At 38.5% G+C, this 20,845-nt stretch overlaps 1 protein-coding gene across 14 annotated transcripts in view; it reads right to left on the minus strand.

Annotated features, from left to right (window-relative positions):
* Positions 1–20,845, minus strand: part of KDM4C (lysine demethylase 4C) — a 444,753-nt gene that overhangs the window by 408,107 nt on the left and 15,801 nt on the right. For 2 of the 14 annotated variants that reach the window (XM_047829315.1, XM_047829313.1), the window contains one exon: positions 13,068–13,179. The exons of 9 other annotated variants lie outside the window; for them this stretch is intronic. The gene's annotated coding sequence lies outside the window, so the exon portion shown is untranslated. Of the gene's footprint in view, positions 1–13,067; positions 13,183–20,845 lie in introns of those variants that run through there. 3 more of the 14 variants (XM_047829311.1, XM_047829312.1, XM_047829316.1) reach the window with 2 other exon arrangements.

Raw genomic sequence — 20,845 nt, forward strand, 5'->3', positions numbered from 1 at the left:
AAATGGCATATCAGATAAAGGGTTAGTATTGAAAATCTATAAAGAACTTATCAGACTCAAAACCCAAAAAACAAATAACCCAGTGAAGAACTGGGCAAAAGACATGAATAGACACTTATCCAAAGAAGACACCCAGAGGGCAAACAGACACATGAAAAAATGCTCAACATCACTCATCATCAGGGAAATACAAATCAAAACCACAATGAGATACTACTCACACCTGTCAGAATGTTTAACATTAACAACTCAGGCAACAACAGATGTTGGCGAGGATGCAGAGAATCCTCTCTTTCGCAGTGCTGGTGGGAATTCAAACTGGTGCAGCCACTCCAGAAAACAGTATGGAGATTCCCCAAAAAACAAAAAATAGAACTACCCTACAACCCAGTATTTGCACTACTAGGTATTTATCCAAGGGACACAGGGTTGCTGTTTCAAAGGGACACATGCACCCCAATGTTTATAGCATCACTATCAACAATAGCCAATGTATGGAAAGAGCCTAAATGCCCATCCATGGATGAATGGATAAAGAAGATGCGGTATATATATGTGTATATATATATACACACACAACGGAGTATTATTTGGCAATCAAAAAGAATGAAATCTTGCCATTTGCAACCACGTGGATGGAACTAGAGGGTATTATGCTAAGCGAAATTAGTCAGAAAAAGACAAATATCATATGACTTCACTCATATGAGGACTTTAAGAGACAAAACAGATGAACATAAGGGAAGGGAAGCAAAAATAATATAAAAACAGGGAAAGGGACAAAACATAAGAGACTCTTAAATATGGAGAACAAACAAAGGATTACTGGAGAGGTGGGGGGATGGACTAAATGGGTAAGGGGCATTAAGGAATCTACCCCTGAAATCATTGGCTAACTAACTTGGATGTAAATTAGAAAAGCAAAGCAAAGCAAAGTGGAAAGAAAAGAAAAGAAAAAAGAAAAGAGGAAAGTTTACAGGATGTCAAAGTAAAAAAGTAGGTAGCAGACTGTGCTATAAAAATATGAACTTAATTATGCTGACAATAGTCAGGATGATTCCCTCAACATTTACTAATCACCTAATACACATGGAGTGCAAAACTGAGTAAGAAGCACTGGCCTGCCTGCCCCAGAAAGGAGTCCTGCCCCATCCCACTTCCAGATGCAGTAACAGTGCCTGGCATCTGACAATCCAAACCACAAATACTCTCAGAACAAAGCTTTCCTTTTTTTTTTTTTTTTTAATAATTTTAATTTGCCTGACAAAAAGAAAAACTGGGACAGGATGGAATAGATAAAGATGAAAACATGCTGGGGCACCTGGGTGGCTCAGTCGGTTGAGCGTCCGACTTCGGCTCAGGTCATGATCTCACAGTTCGTGAGTTTGAGCCCAGTGTCGGGCTCTGTGCTGACAGCTCAGAGCCTGGAGCCTGCTTCGGAGTCTGTGTCTTTCCCTCTCTGTGTCCCTCCCCTGCTCACTCTCTGTCTCTCTATCAAAATAAATAAACATTAAAAATTTAAAAAAAAATTAAAGATGAAAACATGCTATGGGATAATAAGAGGTTAAAACAGATCAGGGCTACAGATAAAGATGTGATCATCATTCAGTAAAGGTTTAAATAAGCATCTATCTCAAAAAGTACATGTGAGGAGAATCAAAATTAAACCCTGCCACCCACTATTAACTTAATATAAAGGAGAAAATAATCTGCATGGATATAGATATATTAATACATGACAGAAAATATTCTCCTTGACTCAGGGACGAGGCATGGAAAAGAAAAAACCTTCCAGGCCACGTCCTCGCCTATCCCCCTTCATATGTGATACACATGCCCAAATCCATGGGTTGCAGGATGGAAGTCTAACCTCTATACAGGATACACATAATCCTTAAGAAGTGCCTAGATTAAGCCTTTACATAACTATCAGGGCCTTGTCCCTCACCACAGCCTGCATTATACTTTAAGCTCCAACAACTTGCACTGATTTGTGCTTCTCTCAACAAACCAGAACTCTCCATGCCTTTGCCCAAACCATTCCCTACCATCACAGTAGCCTTTAGCTACCTCCTTACCTGGCAAGATTCTCAACCCTTCTCAAGTAGGCCTAAGTGAACCATCCTGTTTGCTTTGACCTCCCTCTCTGCATTCCTTATAGCAGTTGCCTGTCCCAACAGTTGACACTTCTGACCATACGCTGAAACTCTAAACCCCTCAAAGGAAAATCAGACTCTCTGTCTCTTTAAGCCCTAACTTCCAGTCTGGGATCCAGCCTGGTTTGTAACATCTGCTATAATAACTACATGCCAACCGAATGAAGAAATAAATGACAAAATGCTAAAGTATATACATAAAATGATACCAAATGCAGGAAAAAGGAAAGCATTGATCTCACACACAGGAAAGTTACTTAGAAAACAAACTCATTTGCTTGACTGGTAAAGAATAATAGAACACAAAAATCTGTGCAGAGAGAAGGGGGAAGAAGCTCCCAGATTACCTTTGTAGAAATATTTGGTACCTGGAAGACAGCCTTACTTTTTCCCTCGCCAAAGAACAAGGGTGGCATGCATAGCTCTCCAGCAGAGGAAAAAGCCACTAGGGAAGAAATGAGAAATCTAGCCAGTCACTCAACAGTTACTGAAGGCCTAACTGCTGAGCGGGCATTCAGGAAGGATGAAGAGAAACCCTAACAAGGAGTGGAGTGAAATAGACAATAAATAAGTCATAAGCCCTCTGTAGAAGAAACCAGGGAGTAGCTATTTTATACAGGGTAGGTGAGGGAAGACATTTCAGGTGCCTGAGAGAGGGAATAAATCATGCAGATATCTGAAAGTAAAGCATTTTGAACTAAGTAAGAGCAAGGAGCCTCTTGGGCTCTTCAAGGAACAGCAAGGATGTGAGTGTAACTAGCACTCATAAGAAAAAGAGAATGGTGACAGGGAAGATGAGAAGAGAGAGTTTGGGGGAAATAATCTGGGGCTCTTCCCCTTCTTGTACATTCCCATTCTTGCTACTCTAACAGGTATTTCAAGGAGATGACACGGCTTTCTAAGGTAACTCTCCTGGAGGGTTTTAAGCAGAGCAGTGAGCAGCATCATTCTGGCTGCTGTACCAAGCAAAGACAAGATTGGAAGCACAGAGGCAATATACACCAATCCAGGCAAAATAAAATGGTGACTGTGACCAGCAGCGAGAAGTGAGAAGTGATCAGATTGCAGATATATTCGGAACAGAATTTCCTATTAGAAGTGAGAGAAACAGACAAGTCAAGATTTTTGGCCTAAAATACAGAACAATGGTTCTGATAAGAAACTGAAGCCAGAGGTCTATTAATATATGCAGAGAATTAGTAGCAATCAGAGTTAAATCTCTGCCCAGTTTGCTACCTGGCCTTTGAAACATACTTTGCCTCCTCCTGGTGTCACTATTCCTTGACTACACAAAACTAGTTATACCTACAAATCAGGTACATATACTAAAGACCTGGTTAGCTTATATTTCAGACCTTTTTCAATCTATAAAGTTAATATATGATCATAAAATTTGAAATATACTAAAGCATCTAAAAATTTAACGTTAATCCCACCACCCTAATCTTTGCCAAAATGAGAGGCAAAAAAGTCTATTGTTAAGCTTTTTTATTTTTAAGTTTCTTTATTTGGGGGGGGGGGGGAAGGCAAGAGAGCAGAGAAGGGGCAGAGAGAGAGAAAGAGAGAATCCCAAGCAGGCTTTACGCTATCAGCACAGAGCCCGATGTGGGGCTTGATCCCACAAACCGTGAGATCGTGACCTGAGCAGAGACCAAGAGTCAGATCTTAACCAAATGAACATACAGGTGCCCCAAGTTTCCGGGTTTTTTGTTTGTTTGTTTGTTTTTGTTTTGAATACTAGTGATACTGATCATTTTGGGGGTGTTAATAACCATTTTCATTTCATTTTTGGGTTGCTTCCTTACATTCTTTACCCTTAAAAGGTAACTTATAAGTTTTCTGTTCCTTGAGTTTTTCCTAATCCACATTTATCACTACCAAATTTAATCATGCTGCACAAATTCCCAGCCACCCTTCTTTCTCCTTTACTTTTACTTCTCTGAATCATGCAGAAAAGTAGGTTTAAAATGCTCTTGCAATAATGATTCTTAGAAAAAGACTGTTATATTTTGGGAAGAATGTACCTATGATTTTCAGCTGAAGGTGATACAATGATCATTTTTTCAACGTTCCCCCTCTTTAGAGACTGAATCCCCAAAGTGAGTAACAGCAATACTGTGATGACAACTTTGTTGTTTTGTTTCTACAGAGCTAGCCTTCAATGTTTTTATAAACCACCAAAACCAAATAGTCATATTTCTGGTAAATACCCTAAGATTTTTTTCTTAATGAGCTAAAGATCTTTTTTATTAAGTGAAGAAAAGCCTAACACTAATTCATACTTCTGTAATTCTCCCAACCTTCTTTTCTGAAAAATTTTACCTTATCATGAAGGACAAACATCTATTCTTATTTTAATCATGTATCTTTATTTGGCAATAAAAAAAGAAACTGGGGCTGATACTTTCCTGCTAAATGTAAATCTATATCCTATATTGCTTTCCTGTGTACACCTGTATTTCCAACTTCTGTTCTCTTATTTAAGCAACTTCTATGAAAAACATAAAAACGGATGGTTCTCATCTTAGGGGTATTATTTTCTTAGACGACACCTTCCCACAGAACTGGTCTGCACTGCTAACTGCCTCGGAAGAGAACACTTAAGGATCTACTACAATCCTAAGAGATAAAGCACTCACCGTTTAAGCAGATAATTAAGCTAAAAAGAAAATGAACTAAGGCACAATTATCAGTCATGTGATATTAGAAGAGAACACTCCCCTATGCTTCCTCATGTGCACTCGCCCGAACACTGGAGGCATCCTTGCCAGCCCTCACTCCTCCCTCCCTACAGTGAGATTTTAAAAGAAACTGAGCAGTCAAGGTCCAGAAGGAACAGGTGTGACTACTCTACTCTACTTCAGTTCCCAAGTGCTAAGTCCACCAGAGGCAGCTGGAAATCTCGCATCTTTTTTTTTTTTTTCAAAAAATGTTTATTTATTTATTTTGAGAGAGAAAGAGAGAGCGAGAGCCTGCGAGCATGCAAGCTGGGGAGGGGCAGAGAGAGAGAGAGAGGAAGAGAAAGAATCCCAAGCAGGCTCCACGCTGGGGCGTGGCCCCGACACAGGGCTCAATCTCATGACCCTGAGATCATGACCTGAGCTGAAATCCAGAGTGAGATGCTTAATCAGTTGAACCACCCAGGCACCCTGGAAGTCTGGCATTTCTATTGCAACACTGAAGCTCACCCACTTTGGGCCTCACAGTGAGCCAAGTAAGCTTCTACTTGCAGAGTGCCTCAGTCAGGCATTGTTATGAGTTGAATTATGTCCCCACAAAAGATGTGTTAAAACCTAACCCCTAATACATGTGAATGTGACTTTATTTGAAAACAGGGGTTTTGCAGATGTAATCAAGTTAAGATGAGGTCATGCTTCATGAGGGCGGACCCTAGTCCAATATGACTGGTGTCTGTATAAGAGGAGAAGGGCTGGACAAAGAGGGAAGAATACCATGTGAAGAGGGAGGCAGCCTGGAGTCATGCAGCTACAAACCAAGAAATGCCAGCAAATATAAGATGCTAAGACAAAGGCACAGAACAGATTCTTCCCCAAATCCTTTACAGAAAGCATGGCCCTACTGACACTTTGATTTTGGCCTTCTAGCCTGCAGAACAGTGAGAGAATAAATTTCTCTTGTTTTAAGCAATCCAAGTCTGTGGTTATTTGTTATGGCAGCCCTAGCAAACTAACGCAGGCATCAGGGGTCATATTGATGGGAACATAGTAGCCTACCACATTCTCCAACCCAGTTTCACCAATAGTAAAGCCTATAATACTCTGACCTTCCATCTAACTCCTTCATCTTTCTCAGTTGGGTAGAAAACTGGCAGACCACCCTGAAAATGCCACATTAGCCACTAGCACTGCCTATCTAGGAACTGAAACACAACAGGGACATCGGGCTTTAAATTCTTCCCTTTTCTATCATCCCAGGACCTCACAGGCCTGGAGCCCTAAGTTAGAGAGCAAGACAGCAAAGAAAATCCTCAGTCTATTAATCATTTTTTGCCTAAGCCAGACCTCAATCCTCTCCCAGAGACCCAGGGGGCTCTTCTTTAATCTTCTTGGTCCCATTCAAATCAGCAGTCCACCTTGCTCTACCAGCCTACAGAGATCAGAAGTAAGAATGGGAAGTTGGACTCAGGGAGACAGTTCTGGGAAAGAAGAGTCAAGGCAACAGATAAATCTGTGCAAAAGTTTCTTTTATTGCACAGAATCTAGGATGAGTCCCAGGAGAAGGTTCCTGAAGAGAAGTGATCCAAGTAAACATGTAGATTCTTTCCAACAGTCTATATTCTTTCCAACTCACAATCCTGACTGTACCACTCTTTATACTCTTGGTGGATGGAAACAGGCAGAAATCATCCTCCTGGGCGAACTGAGCAGTGCTTCTCCTTCTCCTGTTCACCAAAGATCTGGCAAGATTAACAGATACTGGAGCACTCAGTGTGTCATCTTCTCAGAATTAAGTATACAGAAGAGGTGTTGAAACCAGCAAAATTGCCAAATATTCACTCTTGGCTCCATCCCACATAACATTCCTTTCCTGGGTCAGACTACAACGAGGTCTAGACTTCAGTGAGTGGGTCAGGAGAAGCAATTTTCTTTCCATGAAATGCCCACAGTGTAATTGATTCTAGTTGCAAACCCCAAACTTCTTCCCAGCACTAAATCTTATAATATATAATATCTAATTTATGTGTCCACTTCAGTCTTGCATCAACTTTTCAAATGCACTGAGTCAGATATTAATGACACAAGTCATTTCTTGGTTTTCGTTCTTGTATCTCTTACACTTCCCTAAGTGTCCACCAATAGGTGTCTGGTTGGATCAGTGTGGTACTTCCAACAACAGAGTATAGGCAACATAAAAAGAATGAGAAGGATCTCTAAATACAGATCTGGGGTGATTTCCAAATTACACTGTTAAATTAAAAAAGCAACGTGCAGAACAGAGTTTATAATATTCTACTTTTTGTATAGGAAGCAAGATCCAACCCACAAAAATGGTTACCTATAGTGAAAAGAAGAGACAGGTAAGGAAGCAAAACTTTTATGAGTATAGCCCTTTTTCTAGTTTTAACTCAGCAATCACGTAAATGATATGCAAAATTAAAAACAAAATTAAAAAGAAAAAAAAAGCCAGGCCTAACACCTGAAAAACAAATTAACTGTATAATAAGTCAGTGACATGAGCAAACAAGGAAAAGAATTGCTTAAGTAACTTCGAATCACAGTATTTAGGCTGTAGATTCTAACAGGATATATTTTAGGATATAGGATGATTTTTTAAATGTATATAAATTACATTTCTTTGTTAGATTTTTTAGTAGTAATATTAGTGTTAGGTCTTTTTTAACTATTACAAGTACACTATAAGATACAGCAAGTAAGCAATAATGCTAACGTCATTAGGAATCAAGATTTTCATTATAGGGATCCCTGGGTCGCTCAGTGGTTAAGTGTCTGACTCTTGATCTCAGCTCAGGTTTTGATCCCAGGATCAAGAGATACCAATATAAAATCCTTTGATTACATAAAAAGTGAGTCTTTCAGGGGCGCCTGGGTGGCGCAGTCGGTTAGGCATCCGACTTCAGCCAGGTCACGATCTCACGGTCCGTGAGTTCAAGCCCCGCGTCGGGCTCTGGGCTGATGGCTCAGAGCCTGGAGCCTGTTTCCAACTCTGTGTCTCCCTCTCTCTGCCCCTCCCCCATTCATGCTCTGTCTCTCTCTGTCCCAAAAATAAATAAACGTTGAAAAAAAAAAAAATTAAAAAAAAAAAAAAGAGTTTATAAAAATAAAAAAAAAAAAAAGTGAGTCTTTCATTAGAATTTGAAATAGCAATATGAACTCAAGATTTTTTTCTCTTAAAATGTTTATCTTCTAATACTGCCCACTGAAAAAGGCATAGAAACAATAACAAAACAGTAATAAAAATTACTGCACACAAATTATGGTCTCTAAATATTATATTTCAATAAAAAGAACCAGGGATATTTGAAGAAAAGGCTAGTTCCAGGTCTGGGACAAGAAATGTATAATATGTGACTAAAACATGTTGTTCCAGAAAGCAAGCAAGCTATCAAAGACTAATGAGAGTACATTATCACTTCAAAACTAAATCACTACTAAGAAAATTAGATATCATGTGCCTCCTGATAAGATACACTGAGAAGGATACACCATCACTTATATGGCTATTCCAATGAAAAGTAAGACTGCTAGAGAATAAAAAGAGCATTACATATTGGATAAAAACTATATGTATGCACCAACAACCAGCCACCAGATATTTGCACAGAAATGCACAATAATGTAACAAGGGAGAAAAAAATTAGATTAAAAGAACAATAACACAATGGATGCCTTGCTAGCTCAGTCAGTAGAGCATGCAACTCTTTATCTCATGTTCATGAGTTCAAGCCACATGCTGGGCATAGAGCTTACTCAAAATAAAAAAATAGTATTATAGGGGCGCCTGGGTGGCTCAGTCAGTTGAGCGTCCGGCTTCAGCTCAGGTCATGATCTCATGGTTTGTGAGTTCAAGCCCCGCGTCGGGCTCTGTGCTGACAACTCAGAGCCTGGAGCTTGTTTAGGATTCCCTCTCTCTCTGCTCCTCCCCTGCTCACATTCTGTCTCTCTCTCTCTCTCTCTCAAAAATAAATAAACATTAAAAAAAATTTTTCTTAATAATAATATTATAAAAGAGCAGTAACACAACTAGAATAAAGGGTCTTTAATATGTTTAATATGTATGCATATGCATATCTACATTCTTATAAACCTGAGAATATCCTCATTTAAAAGGCATAAATTAGAACATTGAACCTTTTAGATTCAATACCCAGACCTTTTCTAACTGCCTAACCTATTATTTTATACTTGTAAAGTTCAATGGCAGAATGTCAGAGTTCCTTTATCAACAGTCAGATTCTACTAAATAGGCAACTATTAGAAAATGGGAGATGAGGGTTGGGGAAAGATAGATTCTATTCAGTCACAGCTTGCACAACATAACAACCACCTAATTGTTAGAAATCCCATTATCTTTTTCCCTTGGGACAAAGTTTCCATTCATCTCTAACAGTACAATGGCCACAACCATGTTGATTAATTAGTCTGCGCCCAAATCCTTAGGTTGAAGCACTAGACTAAACAAAAGATTACTGTAGCCAGTGACAGTTACTCGGCTTTCCAGCACTTAAACTAAATTGACATCACACTGGTAATCTCAACCAAACAGAATGATATTTTTTTTTAATTACTATTACAATGGATGTTGAAGTAAATCACCTTGTATATTTCTTTCAAATTGTGACTATTTCACTTAAGAGGCAGCCAGGTGGAGGCAGACAGAGCCAGACAGAGCCAGACAGAACTGGATTCTTTTTTTTTTTTTTTTAAAGTAGGCATCATTCCCAATGTGAGGCTTGAACTCATAACCCTGAGATTGAGAGTTGCATGCTCTACAGACTGAGCCAGTCAGGCAACCCCAGAACTGGATTCTTATCCCTCCTGTCTCCCCCACTTAATGACCACATGACCTCTGGAAAGTTTCTTAAGCTAGACCTCTATTTCCTCATTAATACCACTCCTCCCTACAGCATTGTAATGGGTACTCAGTTCGAAGTTAAATGTAAGAATCTAGCACATTGTCAGGCTACACAGTAATGACACAGATGTTGGCTTAAAAAAAAAATGGGGTGCCTGGGTGGCTCAGTCAGTTAAGCGTCCAACTTCAGCTCAGGTCGTGATCTCACAGTTGGTGGGTTCAAGCCCCACGTCAGGCTCTGTGCTGATAGCTCAGAGCCTGGAGCCTGCTTCTGATTCTGTGTCTCCCTCTCTCTCTGCCCCCCCTCTCACACTTTGTCTCTCTGTCTCTCAAAAATAAATAAAAATGTTAAAAAAAAATTTACAAAAAAAAAAAAACTTTTCAAATTAAATCCCTTCTATTACCTTCTTCCCCACTGCCTATACACATGCTCAAATCTCTCCCACATAATTTTTAAAGGTTCTCTGTACACCATCCCCCTCCCAGAAAGACCCCAGCTATAGCCTTTGCTCTACAACCCCTCACAGACAAAACCCAACAGAGAATAGCCTACATTCATGTTGTCCACTCCATCTATTCAATCATCAGTCCTGCTGCAATCTGACATCTCCATCCACCAGTGCATTGAAATCACTCTGGGTAAGGTTGCCAGTGACTTTCTTTTTTTTTATTTATAATTTTTTTTTAATGTTTTTATTTATTTTTGAGGCAGAGAGAGACAGAGCATGAGCAGGGGAGGGGCAGAGAGAGAGGGAGACACAGAATCAGAAGCAGGCTCCAGGCTCTGAGCTGCCAGCACAGAGCCCGACGCAGGGCTTGAACTCACGAACTGTGAGATCATGACCTGAGCTGAAGTCGGTCACTTAACCGACTGAGCCACCCAGGTGCCCCCATGACTTTCTAATTGCTATTGGCTACATGCTGTCTTTAGTCCTCTTCCCAGTCTCTTTGTAGCCTTTAAAACTGAATAAGTCCTCCCCTGGTACAGCTACTGCAGATGGGGAGGACATATACCATCCTCCATTCACTCTCTCATGGTTAACTCCACCCTTCACCCTGAACTCCTTTCTGCACTCCTCCAGAGCCAAATCTTTCACAACTGGTATACCACAAGGTTCTTTCTGTGGTTGTCTTCCCTTTCCATCAGTCACAGACAGACACTGTCATCCAACTGTCCTTACCAATGCCTCAGAAATATGCAACAAGGACCTCTCTCCCCTAAATCCAAGTCCAGCAAATCTAAATGCCTAGTAGGCAGAGCCATTTTTAGATGATTCTCAAACTCAACAGAGAGAAAACTTAATCCAAAAGTTACTAGGAATAAAAAGGAATCCTTCCTCTAAAATCTGCTTCTCTACCCCACAGTCCCAATCCTAGTTCATTCAATCCATCCATGGTCCTGCTCTGCCTTTTTCAGCCAGCACTGACCAGCACAATCCTCAGAGCTTACAAGTGCATGAGGGAACATGCACACAAGTGGCTGTAATACTACAGGTCAGGGTTATCTCACACGTAGACTCCATTATGAAGCCTTTCCTGGCAACACTCCCCACCAACTAACGGTCATTTTTAATGACCACCCTCACTCCATATATACACAGTCATCCCTCATTATTCCTGGTTTCAGCATTTGCAAATTCACCTACTTGCTAAAATTTATCTGTAACCCCCAAACCAATACTTGTGGCACCTGCATGGCCATTCATAAACATTCGCAGTATTGAAATATTTGAATCAGCCAATATCACATCCCTTCAGCAGAGGTCAAACAAGGACATGCTCCCTCTTGTTTCAGTCCTCAAACTGTAAACAAATATATTTTTGCACTCTCTTTAGTGCCAGTGGTATTTGCATTTTTTCTGTTTCTTATTGGTGATTTAGCTGCTTAAAACAGTCCCCAAGCATAAGTTCCTAAGTGCAAGAAAGCTATAATGTGCCCTATGACAAACATACTAGGTTATGTAACTTCAGGCATAAGTTATAGTGCTGCTGGCATGGGTTCAATGTTAGTGAATCAACAATTATATATTAAATAAGGTACCTTTAAAACAGAAATATACAGGGGTGCCTGGGTGGCTCAGGTGATTTCCCCTCAGGTCATTATCTCACAGTTGGTGGGTTTGAGCCCTGCGTCGGGCGCCATGCTGGCAGTGCGAAGCCTGCTTGGAATTCTCTCTCTCACTCTCTCTCTGCCCCTCCCCAGCTCATACTCTCCCTCCTCTCTCAAAAAAATAAACATTAAAAAAAAAAAACCAGAAATACACATAAAACAAGGTGATTGACATATAGCTCAGTTGACAAAAATGTGTGATCAAAGCCTCACAGAAATCTAACCCTGTATTTCCCCTCAGTATTCAGTAATTCAGTATTCTCAGTGACTTTATGTAACATAACTACCAAAAATCATGAGAATCAATTATATCTTAGCCCTTTGAATGAGACCATTCAGAAAAAGCCTCCACCCCTCAGCCCTGGAAACCATCTTCCCTCCTTCCCTCAAGAATTTCTCCCACTCATGGCAGTGAGCCCAGGCAGCCAAATACTGCATACTGCAATTGACCTGCACAAGTTCCATTACTGCCCTAGGAACTCAGAATTGGGGAACAGAGGAAGCCATGAAGGGCTGGGACAGCCATTTTTCTTCCTTTTGCATAAACAGAGAATGACCAAAGGAAGGACATTAGCAGAAGGAAGTAGAATAGAGAGAATCCACATAGCCCCAGAGAGAGATTTGAGGGGGAAAAAAGGAAGGAAAGAAACCAAGCCTCAGACATCGTAGGCATAATGGAAGTCATAGGGTAAACACTCAAAGAGTTTGCATCTGCAAGAGACTGAGTGGTCTGAAGAGCTGAAATCTACATTGCAAAAGGCATTCCAGATATGCTTTAAATTCTTCCAATATGAAGAGGCTTGAATTCAGAACTGGACAGAGTGTGGACCGAATTGGAGACCACAAGGTTTTCTTCTTACTGGAACAGAACTAGCACAGGTAATTTAGCTCTTAAGAACAGTCCTGGCACTATTACTGATCTCTGGATGACAACTAAGACAGCATGTTCATGGAACAAACAAATGCAGCAGCAACCTCCTGCACCCCAGATTTCAGCCATGGTGCTATGATCCCAGACCCTGATTCTTCAGTTTTCTATTTGTGGCAGAATGGCAGATCTGTTAGCAGCACCTCCAGCAGTAGTGTTCTGGGATACATCCAGTGCCTGCTCTCCAAACTTCAACAGCTCCAGTATCAAATCCATTTCTGCTTAAGTTAACCAGGGCAGTAGCCATAATCTGTCACTAAATCATGACTGATAAAATTATCAAATACAAGCTGATAACAATGATGAATGGAAAAGAAACCTGGTATACAAATACCAGATGTACGGGCATCCAACTCTTGATCTCAGCTCAGGTCTTGATCTCAGGGTCATGCATTCAAGCCCCACATTGGGTTCCACGCTGGGCATAGAGCCTACTTTAAAAAAAAAAAAGAAAGAAAGAAGAAAGAAAGAAAGAAAGAAAGAAAGAAAGAAAGAAAGAAAGAAAGAAAGAAAAAGAAAGAAAGAAGAAATACCAGATGTAAATCAAATGAATGTTTTCTTCATATCTGCTTGCCTTTTATTAGTAATCCTTTCTAACAATCAGTTCCTTGATATATCTTAATGAAATTAACTTGAATGACTCAAAATTCATTCTGTAATATTGAGTACAAATTATCAATTGAGCCACTAAACAAACTAACCAGCCACCTACAGCCACTTACTCTTAGTGGCCTACTATAGTAGAAGCTCTCAATAACCTTCTATTTAACAGATTTGCCAGATAAAGGATACACACTATACATTATCTCTGAAAAACACCACACAGTACAAACTTGAGTATGTTTATTATGTCTAAGTACCAGTTGAATTGCATGCTTAGCAATCAAGTGTTTATTTCCAATCCAGTTTATGCTACTTGTGCTAACTATCTGACATAATTAAATATTATGTAAATAGATGAAGTGTGAATACAACAATGTTATGTTTCTATAAGATTTAAGTTGAATCTTTTGGAGTGATCCAGTAAAGATGAGATGATTTTTTAAAAAGGGAAGGGGGATATCAAATGAAGTGTGGGAATTGCAACAGTAAAAGGTTAGGGGGTAGAAGGATTTGTAAAATCTACGATTCCAGCTCATATTACTTCAAATGTTTCACTCACTCTGCTTTGAAAAAATAGAAACTGAAAGCGGTAGATGCTGTATTGGGTGTGGTTTATGCAAAAGAGGAAATGCAGGACTTCAAACTTCTTTCAAAGAAATGGCTTTGTCTTACAACAAAAAATAGGCAAATTATTATACAAGTTTTAAGTAGAAATAAAATAATTGATGTATGTATCTTTTTTTATATAATAGGCATCTTTAACCAAAACAAAAACTACTCAATACCTTGGGAAACAACCATTCTGTCTTATAATAATGAAAGGTCAATAATTGTCAAAAGTCTTTCCACATGGCTAAGGATAGCTATTTCCCTTATTTCTTCCACACTGCCAAGCCTCCATTCATGGCTTAGAAGAAAGTTAAATCAATGAAGGCGTCTAATGTGAGTTAAAGAAAAACACAAAACTTTGTGGGTTTATTCTTATACTTACTGCTATTATTACTTTTTTTTTTAACTTTTTCCTTAGAAGAACTTCAAACTTACAGAAAAATTGCTGGAATAGAATAAAAGAAAAAGCCTGCATATACTGCAGCCAGATGATCTGAAGCCAGATTCATCTAATAATATTTTACCCGATTTGCTGCTTTATCAATGTGTGTTCTCATCTCTCTTCTTCCATTAATATATCACCCACACACAATTTTTTTTTCTGAACCATTTAAGACTAAGATGCATACATCATGGTCCTTTACCCCTAAAAACTTTAGAGTACATTTCCTAAGAATAGGGGTCTTACATAGATAAAGTTTTCAGCTCCAGTAAGTTTAACATAGATACAATACTTGTATCCAATTTCTGTGTTCCAATTTTGTCAAGTGACCAAATAAGATACTTGACACCTTTTTTTCCCTCTAGTAGGGAATTCCATCTAGGATTAGAAACTGCATGTAGCTGTCATGTCTCTTTAGTATTCTTTAATGTGGGATATTTCCAGAGCCTTTCTTTGTCTTTAATTTTTTAAGCATTCAGTCATTTTGTTTTAACATTTAAATAGAACGTGTATTTGTTTTAAATTGAACATTTTCTGGGTGGCCCAGTCAGTTAAGCATCCAACTTCAGCTCAGGTCATTATCTCACAGTTTGTAAGTTTGGGCCCCATGTCAGGTTCTGTGCTAACAGTTCAGAGCCTGGAGCCTGCTTCAGATTCTGTGTCTCCCTCTGTCTCTGCCCCTCCCCTGCTCACGTTCTGTCTCTCAAAAATGAATATATGTTAAATAAATAAATAAATAAATAAATAAATAGAACATTTTTCATCTTGGTATATTTTTTAAGCTAAGAATTTTTCCTTTTGTTGCTGGCATATGTCATTAATTTTTAAATTGATCTCATATCCAGCTACCCTAGTCATCTCATTTCCACTAATTTGTCTATCATGTGAAAATTATCTGAGAATAGTGCTTTTTTGTTGTTTCCTTCATAAAACTTATTCTTTTTATGTCTCTTTCTCCTTTACTGACCTGTCTAGGACACCCTAGTGCTAAAGAGAAGTAATGACAGGGGAATGTCTTAATATACAGGTAATGCTTCTAGCCTCTGCAATCAGACAACACAAAGAAATAAAAGGCATCCAAATCAGCCAGGAGGATGTCAAACTTTCACTCTTCACAGATGACATGATATTCTATATGGAAAACCCAAAAGATTCCACCAAAAGACTTCTAGAATTGATTCATGAATTCAGCAAAGTTGCAGGATATAAAATCAATGCACAGAAATCAGTTGCATTCCTATACACCAACAATGAAGCAACAGAAAGAGAAATCAAGGAATCGATCCCATTTACAGTTGCACAAAAAAACATAAAATACCTAGGAATAAATCTAACCAAAGAAGTGAGAAATCTATACACTGAAGACTATAGAAAGCTTATGAAAGACATTGAAGAAGACACAAGAAAATGGAAAAAGATCCCATGCTCCTGGATAGGAAGAAAAATATTGTTAAAATGTCAACACTACCCAAAGTAATCTACATATTCAATGCAATCCCTATCAAAGTAATACTAACATTCTTCACAGAGCTAGAACAAATAATCCTAAAATTTGCATGGAACCAGAAAAGACCCCGAACAGCCAAAGCGATCGTGAAAAAGAAAACCAAAGCACGAGGCATCATAATCCCAGACTTCAAGCTATACTACAAAGCTATAATCATCAAGACAGTATGGTACTGGCACAAGAACAGACACTCAGATCAACGGAACACAATGGAGAACCCAGAAATGGACCGACAAATGTATGGCCAAATAATCTTTGACAAAGCAGGAAAGAATATCCAATGGAATAAAGACAGTCTCTTCAGCAAGTGGTGCTGGGAAAACTGGACAGCAACATGCAGAAAAATGAACCTGGACCACTTTGTTATGCCATACACAAAAATAAACTCAAAATGGATGAAAGGCCTCAATGTAAGACAGGAAGCCATCAAAATCCTCAAGGAGAAAGTAGGCAAAAACCTCTTTGATCTGGGCCACAGCAACTTCTTACTCAACACGTCTCTGGAGGCAAGGGAAATAAAAGCAAAAATGAACTACTGGGACCTCATCAAAATAAAAAGCTCCTGGGCAGTGAAGGGAACAATCAGCAAAACTAAAAGGCAACCAAAGGAATGAGAGAAGATATTTGCAAATGACATATCAGATAAACGGTTAGTATCCAAAATCTATAAAGAACTTATCAAACTCAACACCCAAAAACAAATAATCCAGTGAAGAAATGGGCAAAAGACATGAATAGACACTTCTCCAAGGAAGATATCCAGATGGTCAACCGACACATGAAAAAATGCTCAACATCACTCATCATCAGGGAAATACAAATCAAAACCACAATGAGATACCTTACACCTGTCAGAATGGCTAACATTAACAACTCAGGCAACAACAGATGTTGACAAGGATGTGGAGAAAGAGGATCTCTTTTGGAATGCAAGCTGGTGCAGCCACTCTGGAAAACAGTATGGAGGTTCCTCAAAAATTAAAAATAGAACTACCCTACAACACAGCACTACTAGGCATTTATCCACGGGATACAGGTGTGCTGTTTCGAAGGGACACATGCACTCCCATGTTTATAGCAGCACTATCAACAATAGCCAAAGTATTCAAAGAGCCCAAATGTCCACCAACAGATGAATGGATAAGGAAAATGTGTATATATATACAATGGAGTATTACTCAGCAATCAAAAAGAATGAAATCTTGCCATTTGCAACTACATGGATGGAACTGGAGGGTATTACGCTAAATGAAATTAGTCAGTCAGAGAATGACAAAAATCATATGACTTCACTCATATGAGGACTTTAAGAGACAAAACAGATGAACATAAGGGAAGGAAAACAAAAGTAATATAAAAACAGGGAGGGGGACAAAACAGAAAAGACCCATAAATATGGAGAACAAACTGAGGGTTACTGGAGGGGTTGTGGGAGGGGGGATGGGCTAAATGGGTAAGGAGCACTAAGGAATCTACTCCTGAAATCATTGTTGCACTATAAGCTAACTAATTTGGATGTAAATTTAAAAAAACAAAATATAAAGTTATATATATATATATGTGTGTGTGTGTACGTATATATATATGTATATATATGTATGTATATATACAGGGAATGCTTCTAACCTTTAGTCTTCAAAATTCTTACTATGTATAAGTACCCTTTAACAGGTTAGAAAAGTTCTACTCTATTCCCTTTTCCAGGATATTTTTTGTTGTTTTGTTTTGCTTTCAAATCACAAATAGATGTTAAATTTTATCAAATGCTTTTTCTGTACCTGTTACAATGGATTTTCTTTTATCTATTATTGCAATTAAATATGATTCTAAAGTTGGGGCACCTGGGTGGCTCAATTGGCTAAGCGTCTGACTTCAGCTCAGGTCATGATCTTATGGTCAATGGTTTTGAGCTCCACACTGGGCTCAATTCTGACAGTGTAGAAACTGCTTGGGATTCTCTCTCTCTCCCCCCTCTCTCTCTGACCCTCCCCCACTCATGCTTTCTCTCTCAAAATAAACTTTAAAAAATATATATGATTCTAATGTTGAACTAACCTATATTACTAGAATACACCTGATGCCATATCACACTACAATTATCTGTACTAATATAATATTTAAGGTTTCATATTCTGTCTTCCTAAGTGAGGCTAGCTTATAATTTTCCTTATTCACACTACCCTTGTCTAATGCTGGCATTAGGATGTATCAGCCTGAAAAAATGAGGCAGGCAGTGTTCCTAAAAGAGACAAACTTTGACTCTGTTAGGGTTAGAATTATTATTTGAATACTTTGTAGAACTAGCCTGAAAAACCATCTGAACCTGGCATTTTCTTTGCAGTAAGACTTATAACTACAGAATCAATTCTCTTAAATGGTATGTTTCTACTACTTCTTGTTTTGTGTGTGTTTTAATGTGTGTGTGTGTGTGTGTGTGTGTGTGTGTGTGTTTTATTGAAGTAGAGTTGATACCCAATATTAGATTCACTTCAGACGTACAAAATATTGATTGAACAATAATATATACATTATGAAATGTTTACCACAATAAGTGTAGCTACCATCTGCCATAATATTTCTACTCCTTCTTGAATCTGTTTCAGAATTTATACTTCTCTGGAAAACTGTCCATGCAAATGTATTTGCCTAAGTTTTTCATGGCCTCGTGTATAATAAAGTAGTCTTTCCGGTCCTCATGCTATTCCTATCCATTGTTTTTTATCCAAGGTAAGAATCCACAGCTCCTATCACTCTCAAAAATATATCACACATGAGCCCAAAAACTAAGAGTTACTGGATTTGATCACAGCCACAGAAGTGAGCTGAACTGTGCCTCCATCAATAGCACAGTGACCTCACCTAAACACCTCATCTTTGTTAATGTTAAGTCTCAGTAACCCTTAAACTTGGGAAATTGAACAAATTCAATGTTCCTACAACTGGTGAACAGTGGTTCCACCAGTCCTCCGAAAAATAAGAATGAAAGTGCTCTAATTTTTCATAAAGTTCCAGTTTTATTCTCAAAGAATGCTTTCTACTTTGTTGATATTTTTTGGACAGTAGGAATAGATAGTAAGTTTTCTTTGATACTTTTTTTTTTTTTTAGAAAAAGTTGACCCAAAAAAAAAAAAAAGGAAAGGAAATTAAAAGTTGGCAAGCCTATGTCAATCCAACTTATTTTTTCAAATCCAGAAGTCTGGAAACCAATAAACTATATGATCTCTAACACCTTCATGGCCACAATGTTGTATGTAAGAGAGAGGAAGGGACAAAGGATAGAGGGATGGAAGGAACTAATTATTTACATTAACAAAGATCAAGTAACTTACTCAAGCTCAAGTCCTTATTTAACCAACACCTTCCTGATTTCCAAGCTTTTAACTCTACAATACCCCCATCCTCTACTTAAATAGATAAATCTTCCAAATGTAACATTCTTAATGAATCTTTCTCTCAGTAAAAATGGCTTCCAATTGCAAATCACTCTAACTTCAAAGCATGACATGTAAGATAACTAGTCCCATCATTTTCCTCCAAAGCACATAGATTTTCAGATCTTACTGCCTATCCCTCCTAAATCATTCATTCCGTCAAATGACAGCTCTGTTTCTACAGCTAAATACAAAGATTAATCAAAGAAGTTGCCTGATAAAACTATTTAACTTCAAGGACCTGAAGGCAATAAGAAGGAAGAAAAAAATAACTTTCTTAAGATAAGAGAGCCATCTCGAAAGTGCAAAACACAGGCATTGACTACTGAAAGAGCTACACTCACTACAGAAAAGATAACAGAAGAGACTACAAAGTCATTCTGAGACAATCCCAAAAGAGGTATGTCCAAGCCAAAGCAGAAGGAAGAATCTTTGTATCACGTAATGGCAGAGCAACAGTTTACAATTAATTATCAATCAAAAAGATAACAAACTTACTCAAGGTCACATAGCTTTGAAAAGATAATTATAGATATTGCTGAGATTTTGCTGTAGAGGATTAAATGGACAGGGAGGTAGAAAGGGAGTCTGGGGTGCTTAAAATATGCTTCCATCTAGCTCTGGGTACAGAATCCAAAAGTAAAAAGAATTCCTCCCGGGATAATCGACACCTAGCTTGACCAAACTCAGAAGGAAAACAACAATAGTAATAAAAGATTGGACAATTGACCAGCAATTCCTTCCCTTTGTCAGAAACTGAAAATCCAGAAGGCTAAGGAATCCTAGCAAAGTCGACAATACAAGACAGTATGTACTTCTGAGTCAAATTCAGGGTACAAACATAAATGCTATAAGAGTTCCTAGAGAAAAGAAAAGACCACAGATGGGCACTGTGGGAAAAGGCACAGTGAAGAGGTGGGTTTGAGATGGGCCTTTAAAATAAATAGCATCTGGGTCAAAAAAAGGTGAGCTGTCCTTCTACAGGAGATAGGGAGCACACAATAACACACTAACATAGAAAATAGTAACTCATTTAATCTTCCCAACAGCCCTAACAAGAGAAGTATTATTATTAACCCTATTCTGTAAGTGAGGAATTGGAAGCCTAGATCAACATTCTCAAACTTTTTAGTCTCAGGGCTCCCATATACTTCTAAAGTTTACTGAGGGACCCAATAGTAAGAGCTTTTATTTTTGTGGCACAAATATTTACCAAAACCGAGGAGTTTCGACGCTGCTTAACATACAATGCATAAGAAAGCACCCACAACGAAGAATTATCCAACCCTAAATGTCAACTGTGCAGAGGTTCAAAAACCCTGCTCTGGGGCCTAAAGAAACTACAGTGTATGTTCAATAATAGACATTGTACAATAATGTTCACAACAGCATTTTTGTAATAGCTAAAAATTGAAAGCAACTAAAATGTTCATTTACAGAAGATCAATAGATAAGAGTATATTCAACCGTGGAATATTATACAGCAGTGAAAATTAACAAACCAA

This window comes from Prionailurus viverrinus, chromosome D4, assembly GCF_022837055.1.
Source record: "Prionailurus viverrinus isolate Anna chromosome D4, UM_Priviv_1.0, whole genome shotgun sequence".
NCBI lineage: Eukaryota > Metazoa > Chordata > Mammalia > Carnivora > Felidae > Prionailurus > Prionailurus viverrinus.